General features: G+C 40.6%; 1 long non-coding RNA gene across 2 annotated transcripts; it reads right to left on the bottom strand.

Annotated features, from left to right (window-relative positions):
* Positions 1–1,588: 1,588 nt before the first annotated feature.
* Positions 1,589–5,933, bottom strand: LOC119780352. 2 transcript variants are annotated; one of them, XR_005280380.1, is made up of 3 exons: positions 5,847–5,933; positions 1,735–1,913; positions 1,589–1,659 (listed from the first exon to the last, which is right to left on the bottom strand). It is a non-coding gene; the product is annotated as an uncharacterized LOC119780352 (long non-coding RNA). The 2 variants fall into 2 exon arrangements; XR_005280379.1 differs by lacking the exon at positions 5,847–5,933 and having other exon boundaries at positions 1,735–2,272.
* Positions 5,934–6,881: the final 948 nt, after the last annotated feature.

Below are 6,881 nucleotides of genomic sequence, written 5' to 3'. Positions count from 1 at the left end.
ATATTCAGTTCTTAAAACTATTCTGTAAAGAAATTGAATAGGGAAGCTTATTTACCAATTTTCCAATTTAAAAGCAGACTCTTCTAAACTCAAGTCATAAACACTACAGAAATCTTAAAACATCTTAAAGGAATAGTACACCCAAAACATGATTAGCCTTCATTTTCTACTCACCTCCATGCTGAACAACACTCTGGAGTACTTTTTTGATATCTCAAATGCATCTGGAGATCTGGGAGACTTCTTGCTGTCTGCTGACATTCAAATAATGGAGGTCTATGGCGCCCGAGACAGAAAGGTCCACAAAAGTCCACAAAAACTTGTCAATATTCCTCCATACTGCTCGTCCAATGTAATCCAAGTGTCCTGAGTGGGTAGCATCCAGAATTTACTCGAAACGAAGTCATTTAGAACGTTTTAGAGCCTAAACAGTAGTGTATAGGATTTCCTAATAGCGCCCCCATGCGCGCTCACGATTCTACGGAAGCCGGCAGACCAAACCAGCGCATTCAGCTCGGCAAAGAACTCATGCTCTTCCTCAACACTGAAGTCCTCAGACATTTTTCTTTCGTTGTTTCTTTCTTTGCACAGGTAAACAGCACATTTCTTCTTCTACGCTTGCATTATCGGCAGACCAGACGCTGAATGCGCACTTCCTTCCGGTTTGGTCTGCCGGCTTCCGTAGAATCGTGAGCGCGCATGGGGGCGCTATTAGGAAATCCTATACACTACTGTTTATGCTCTAAAAACATTCTAAATGACTTCGTTTCGAGTAAATTCTGGATGCTACCCACTCAGGACACTTGGATTACATTGGACGAGCAGTATGGAGGAATATTGACACGTTTTTGTGGACTTTTATGGACCTTTCTGTCTCGGGCGCCATGGACCTCCATTATTTGAATGTCAGCAGACAGCAAGAAGCCTCCCAGATCTCCAGATGCATTTGAGATATCAAAAAAGTACTCCAGAGTGTTGTTCAGCATGGAGGTGAGTAGAAAATGAAGGCTAATCATGTTTTGGGTGTACTATTCCTTTAATGATGATTTTTTTTAACAGCTGGTTCTAAATGTTTTCCAGGAAAAAGAAGAAGATCACTCTAAAGTTTGCAGCATTTTGCAATGTAATGAACCACACTGGTATATCACTGGTCTCAACAGAGCAAGCAGTGTATTCTTTGGTACAAATGCTGCAGGCATATATGTTTAACTTCTGTCATTGCATCTATCTTCACGTAATTTATGAGTCATGCTGTTTTTTACGGATAAGGGGAATAACAGAGCTCTTTCTTTGTAAAGGGATAGATTTTCCCGCTGTACACTCTGATTGAGTGACACAAATTCTTACATTGCCTGTTTCTAATAGATTGCCACGGATTAGGATTTCTCCATTTTGAGTTTTATAAATGGTAAATTATTAGCCTTTAGAAGTAAAATTGAATTCATGTCTAAATAGCATTTTACTTCCACAATTTACAAAGCTTTTCTATAAGTACCAATAGAATATTAGGACATTAGGAGGATTAAGAGGGTCTGTGTCAAGGCTCAGAACAGAGGACCCTGAATTCAAGGCAAACAGACAATGTGACTGATTTCTCAAAGGCTTTTATTCAAAACAAAGGATGTGCCATAACTGCAGGGATGTCTAAGGCAGGACCCTCTGAAGAGGAAAAAACTCAGGTTAGTGGTCACGTAGATCTGATGGAGGATTATTATGAATGTGTGAGTCACTTACCTGGTCTTAAAGTTCAGTTCTTTTCCAGGGGGAGAGGTGAATTCCAGCAGAACGGCTGCTAGCACCACATGACGAACTCTTCCCAGAGAGTTCCAGATGCTGAAGCCTTGAAGAACTGGATGACAAACAAATCCAAGTAGACAAGGGAAGGCAGGACTTTCCAGAAGGCAAAGCCAAAGCTGGATTCATGGAGATTCACAGGAGTTCGAGCCAGAAGAGCAGAGATCCGAAGAGGTACCAAAGGGAAATCCAGGTCAATGTCAGAAGACAGGGTCGTAAGCAAGCAGAATCAGGCAGGAGTCCAAAGACCGGTCAGGCAAACAGATCAGAGCAGGAATACGCAAGCTCAGAGGTCCAAAGGCATAGCAGGTCAGGATCAGAGAATCAGAACAAAAACAAGTACGCTAGATAACTCTCACCAAATGCTCAAATAATCCGGCACCAGTGACTTCGAGCAGGCAGGTTAAATAGAGCAGGTGACACATGAACAGTGATGAGAAACTGGGTGGAGCTAGGCAGGGGAACGGAATGAAAAATTACGTCAGTCATAAGCTTCAAGGTTATGACAGTAAGAACAGAAAGTATTGTTCTCTCACCTGGACTTGGTCACCAAAAAGAAATATTCTGTTCTTGCTGCCCTGGATTATAAAGTCTTGCAGGTTGTCCTTGAGTCTGGGACCATTTTCCATTTTCTTATGAGGTCTCTGACACCTATATTATAAATATACGGTGGATTGAAGGTCCAATAAGAGTCTCATTAGAGTTGAGCATTTGGTTTCTTTGGTAGCAGGAAATATTCATGTTCTTTTTGCTCTTTTAGTTTCTGCACCTTTAAATAAAAGCACAGATTTCTCTGTATTTATTGAGTATCTGTCTTTAGCGTCTTATAGCTTTAGAGTATACAGTGTCTTGTACAGTAACATTAAATTTTAATGAACCACCAACTTTCTTACTTGAGTGAGGTCCAGCAACAATAATCTAACAATACAAGCTGATTGCCAGAGCAGAATTTTATTTAGTCATTTAAAAAAAAAAACGCTACTTAAAAGTTTGAAGTTTTCTAACCATATACTGTAACATGAATAACTAATATAATTTTTTTTCACTTTTTTATTTCTATGATAATAAAAACTTTTCAGGTTTGTGAACAAATTATTCCAAAGAAATTCCAACATCTTTTTCCAAATCCCCTCTTTCTGTTCCGTCTGCTTCCCCCATTACCCTATGACACCCTTGCTCTCTTAAAGCAAGGTGCTGACAGAGGTTTGCATTCAGAATCTTTCTGTTAAGGCTTTAACAGGAGCCAGATGAAAGACAACACAGATTAAGATGTTAAACTGCCTCATATGGGATGGCACGGACAAGCAGAGCAGTTGGGGCTAGAGAGCAGCTGAAATGCGATACAAACAAAAGCCCAGGAATTTCAGATTAAGACTGTGTTGCCAAGCTGCTGAGATGTTAGACATTATATTAGGAATGGCTCCACCTGGTTTGTTGGGTAGCCCCCCTCGGGCATATTTATTTTTTTAAGAGACCTTTTGGGTGAGAACATTTTTTATATTGCAACAACACTTCCTTACCAAAGGCTGCTTTATCTACAGCAATTGGACTGAAGAGGCCCATCATTTCAAGCAGTCCTTTTTTTTTTTTTGGTATATTTATCTGAAAAGCATTTTATAGCATTAGTCCAAAAGAATTCAATATGCACAACTGTTAAATGGAAGAAAAAAAATATATATATATTTTTACACATAAAAATCCAACATGTAAGGCTAGTTACCTCAAGGGTGAGTTAGAGAATATGGTATTATTCAACAAACAACACCATGAGACATTGTTCCTCCACTGTGCCCTAGGCCACCTCTCAATGGGATGCACCAGGAACAAGATGTTCGAGCCTCCTCAGCTGACTCCTCTTGATGGAGAGGAGAAGTCTCACATTTCAGAGGCCATTCTGAAACCCCTCAAGTCTCTCTTCAAGAAAATTGAAAATTCTTGATAAAAAGCCTTTATGTCATCATTACTGTAAGTAAATACAACATTGAAGTCTTGATAGTTTTCAGACATTGCTGACAATGTTCAGCAGCATTGGACCAAATTTGGCTAAATGTCTGTGTCCATCAGAGGAACACGGTGATGGAATACACTGCTGGTCCATGTTTGGAGCTGTAAAACCTATATAAGTTTAAAACCTCCTTACACTATACGCGTGTTCACAAGTAAATATATCCGTTTCCTTGGGGCTGTTCACCCAATCTTATTCTGATTTTATGTTATTTTGTCATTATCTCTGCACTGATACCTGGTCTGATCTCTCATTTCCCACACCTGCTTAGCTCATCCCAGTTCTTATTATCTGCTCATCTGATCCACCTGCATTACCCTCTATTTAACCAGCCTTCAGACCAGTCATCAGTGCCTCTCGACCTCTGAGCCTGCCTGTCCCTGCCTGATCCATTTGCCTGACCTGTCTTCTGACTCCTGCTTGATCTCTGCCTGCTTGTGTACAGACTGGAACTGTTTCCCGACCACTGAGTTTGCCAGCCCTCATCCAGCCTGTCAGCCCCAAAACCTGCAACTGTTACCAGACTCTGTCTTGGATTCGCCTTCAGCTTCCCCATCGGTTAAGGCTTCGCCCTTTGGATTATCCTGCCTGCATCCATCTGCTTGGTTCTGATCTTCTGCCTGCCTGTCCTCTGACCTCCAATACACCGGCGTCTGGGACTCGCAGTGCGGCAACCGCTGGACCACGTTGGCAGCCAGTCGGCCGGAACAATCCTCTACCTCGGGACTCAGACTGAACTATAAGACCAGGTTAGTGACCCACTCGTTTGTGATCATCCACTTTCAGAAAGATGTGGTCACTAACCTGCTGTCTCCACCGGTAGAGGTTCCTGCCTCAAAACACAGATGCCATCCACCTGATTCTGTCGTTAACAAAACTGTTAAGGCTACCTCTGTTTTGTCTACCTCGAATTACTGGATCCTTCTGTTCTGAGTTGTGATAGTTATTGGCATTTCCTCTGTATGTGTCTACTCTGTTCTCTCCTGTAACTTCTTGTTTAATGTTTATTGTTTTAACCTGCCTTAGGACACCAGATGCAAGTTAGCTTTTGTGCTAATTCTGGCATATTTACATTGATGCATTAAGCTGACATGTTGATTAATGTGCATTGTCTTAATTCCAATAATAAAAGAAGCTGTTCTGCTCAGACTTTCCCAAATGACTGAGCTTCTCGCTTATTCTCAATCAGAGCAACACTAGAGCAATACTGCCAACAAAATTATCTTTTACAATTACATAATGTTTTTGGTCAAATCTAAAAAGTCTCTGTAAAGTTAAACTGTTATCAATTCCTGGAACAGTCCTTGAACAGGACCAATGGTTTGAATGGTCCTGGGACTGTGACCTACCATACATATCATTTAATGAAAGTACCGTAAGAAACAATTGCTGTTAACAATGTTTGCAACAAAGAATGCAACACTTACATCCAATTAGTGATTACATTTCTCCCATGAAATGTTTGTGCACCCTGTACAACGATAATAAAATAAGCACTATTGTTAAATTACTGAAAGCTATTGTACGCAGCTGCACTGGTATTTGCCCTTACAAAAAAACCCAAAAACAATTGAACTATCACAAAAATCAGCCGTATTTGTTTTGCAGGGCTTTTAAGTTGAAATGAAATTGGAAAATAGCCCATTTGCATATAAAAAGCAACAGTCCCCAGATTCCTCCTTTCTCAAAATACCAAATCTGCTCAAATGAGGTTGGAGGGATTTTTCTTTCTTTCTATTTTTTTCCAAGCTCATTGCAAACAATGTGAGTAGAGCTATCTCTCTCTGCAAGACAATTTCCTGCTGTGCTTCATATGTTTTGATGAGTCTGTAGTATTTGTCATAAAACACATGTTATAGCCACTTTGATATGTTAGTTTGAAAGCACACACATAAACTAAAGTGGTCACACACACACACACATATATACACACACGCGCACACACACACACACACATTCCTGGCCCCTTGCTGGCACAAATACACTCAACAGGCATGTCAGTGTGGAGACAGGCAGTAGTGTGTGCCCCAGGAATGCGAAACCTGACCTGTTGGCTGGAATTCGAGCCTCCTCACTCATCCTTACTCTTCTCAGAGATATGCGCTCTCAGGGTTAGCCTTACGCTGTCCAGCAGGTTTCAACAGCTACAGTGAGTCAAGATTTGGCACCAGCTTAATGAAAATCTTACATGACAGAGTGCGGTTTGGCTTTCATAATATGTGCTATGTCTAAACATTAGGTTTTTGTTCGAATTGCACATAAAAATATAATGATGCTAATAAATATAATGATGTTCTTAGGATTAAGAGGCGCTTTGAAATGAGAAAATACAGCTTTTTAACTGAGCCTTGAAAGAGATGTGGCTCCTCTGCAAGCAAAGAAATACAACAAAACAGAATCATTAACATGAATGTCTTAGCTCCCACAGGGAGGAAAGAGAAAATCCATGGAAAAGAACGTTAGGTCGGGCCTAGAGATGGTTTTTTGCCAGCTCCCGCCACCCAATCAGCCCCAGTATGCGCAACCACCATCCCTACAAGCCAAACCTCAAGTTGGAAGCTTGGAAGGTATAGCAGAGTGACTGCATTTCCTGAGTCCAACCCATTTCAACTCACAATATGGAACATATTAGGAGGCTCTGGAGAAAAGAAGGGGGCGCAATGTTCCTAGATGTTCTCTTTTTTTCTCAACCGCTCAGGAGGCAAAACAATAATTCTGTTGGGTCTTCCAAATAAACACACTAGTTTTGATGAAAGAGGTTGTGGAAACTTCGAGGAGATTGATGAACATGAGACGCTTTATTCTACAAGATTATTATATTAGAAGGCAGCATGTTAGTATGTCTGTTGCTTTGCATATGCAAAAAATCTGACTCACAGACAGCGAAAACCACAACCATACCAGCTTTAACGCTTTCTGGCACACTACTAAAATACCCTGGATACATAAGCTAGGTCTAATAAACCTTATATTGTTTTGGTTTTTTTTAATTAAGGAGAGAGAAATTTCTAAGATAGTGAGAACTCATGATTACTGAAATATTTAAGTCTAAAACACATCACTTGCATCTGACTCTACAACC

This window comes from Cyprinodon tularosa, unplaced genomic scaffold, assembly GCF_016077235.1.
Source record: "Cyprinodon tularosa strain WSP-4 unplaced genomic scaffold, ASM1607723v1 ctg16, whole genome shotgun sequence".
In the NCBI taxonomy this organism is placed as follows: domain Eukaryota; kingdom Metazoa; phylum Chordata; class Actinopteri; order Cyprinodontiformes; family Cyprinodontidae; genus Cyprinodon; species Cyprinodon tularosa.
This window is presented reverse-complemented; position numbering and strand designations above follow the sequence as displayed.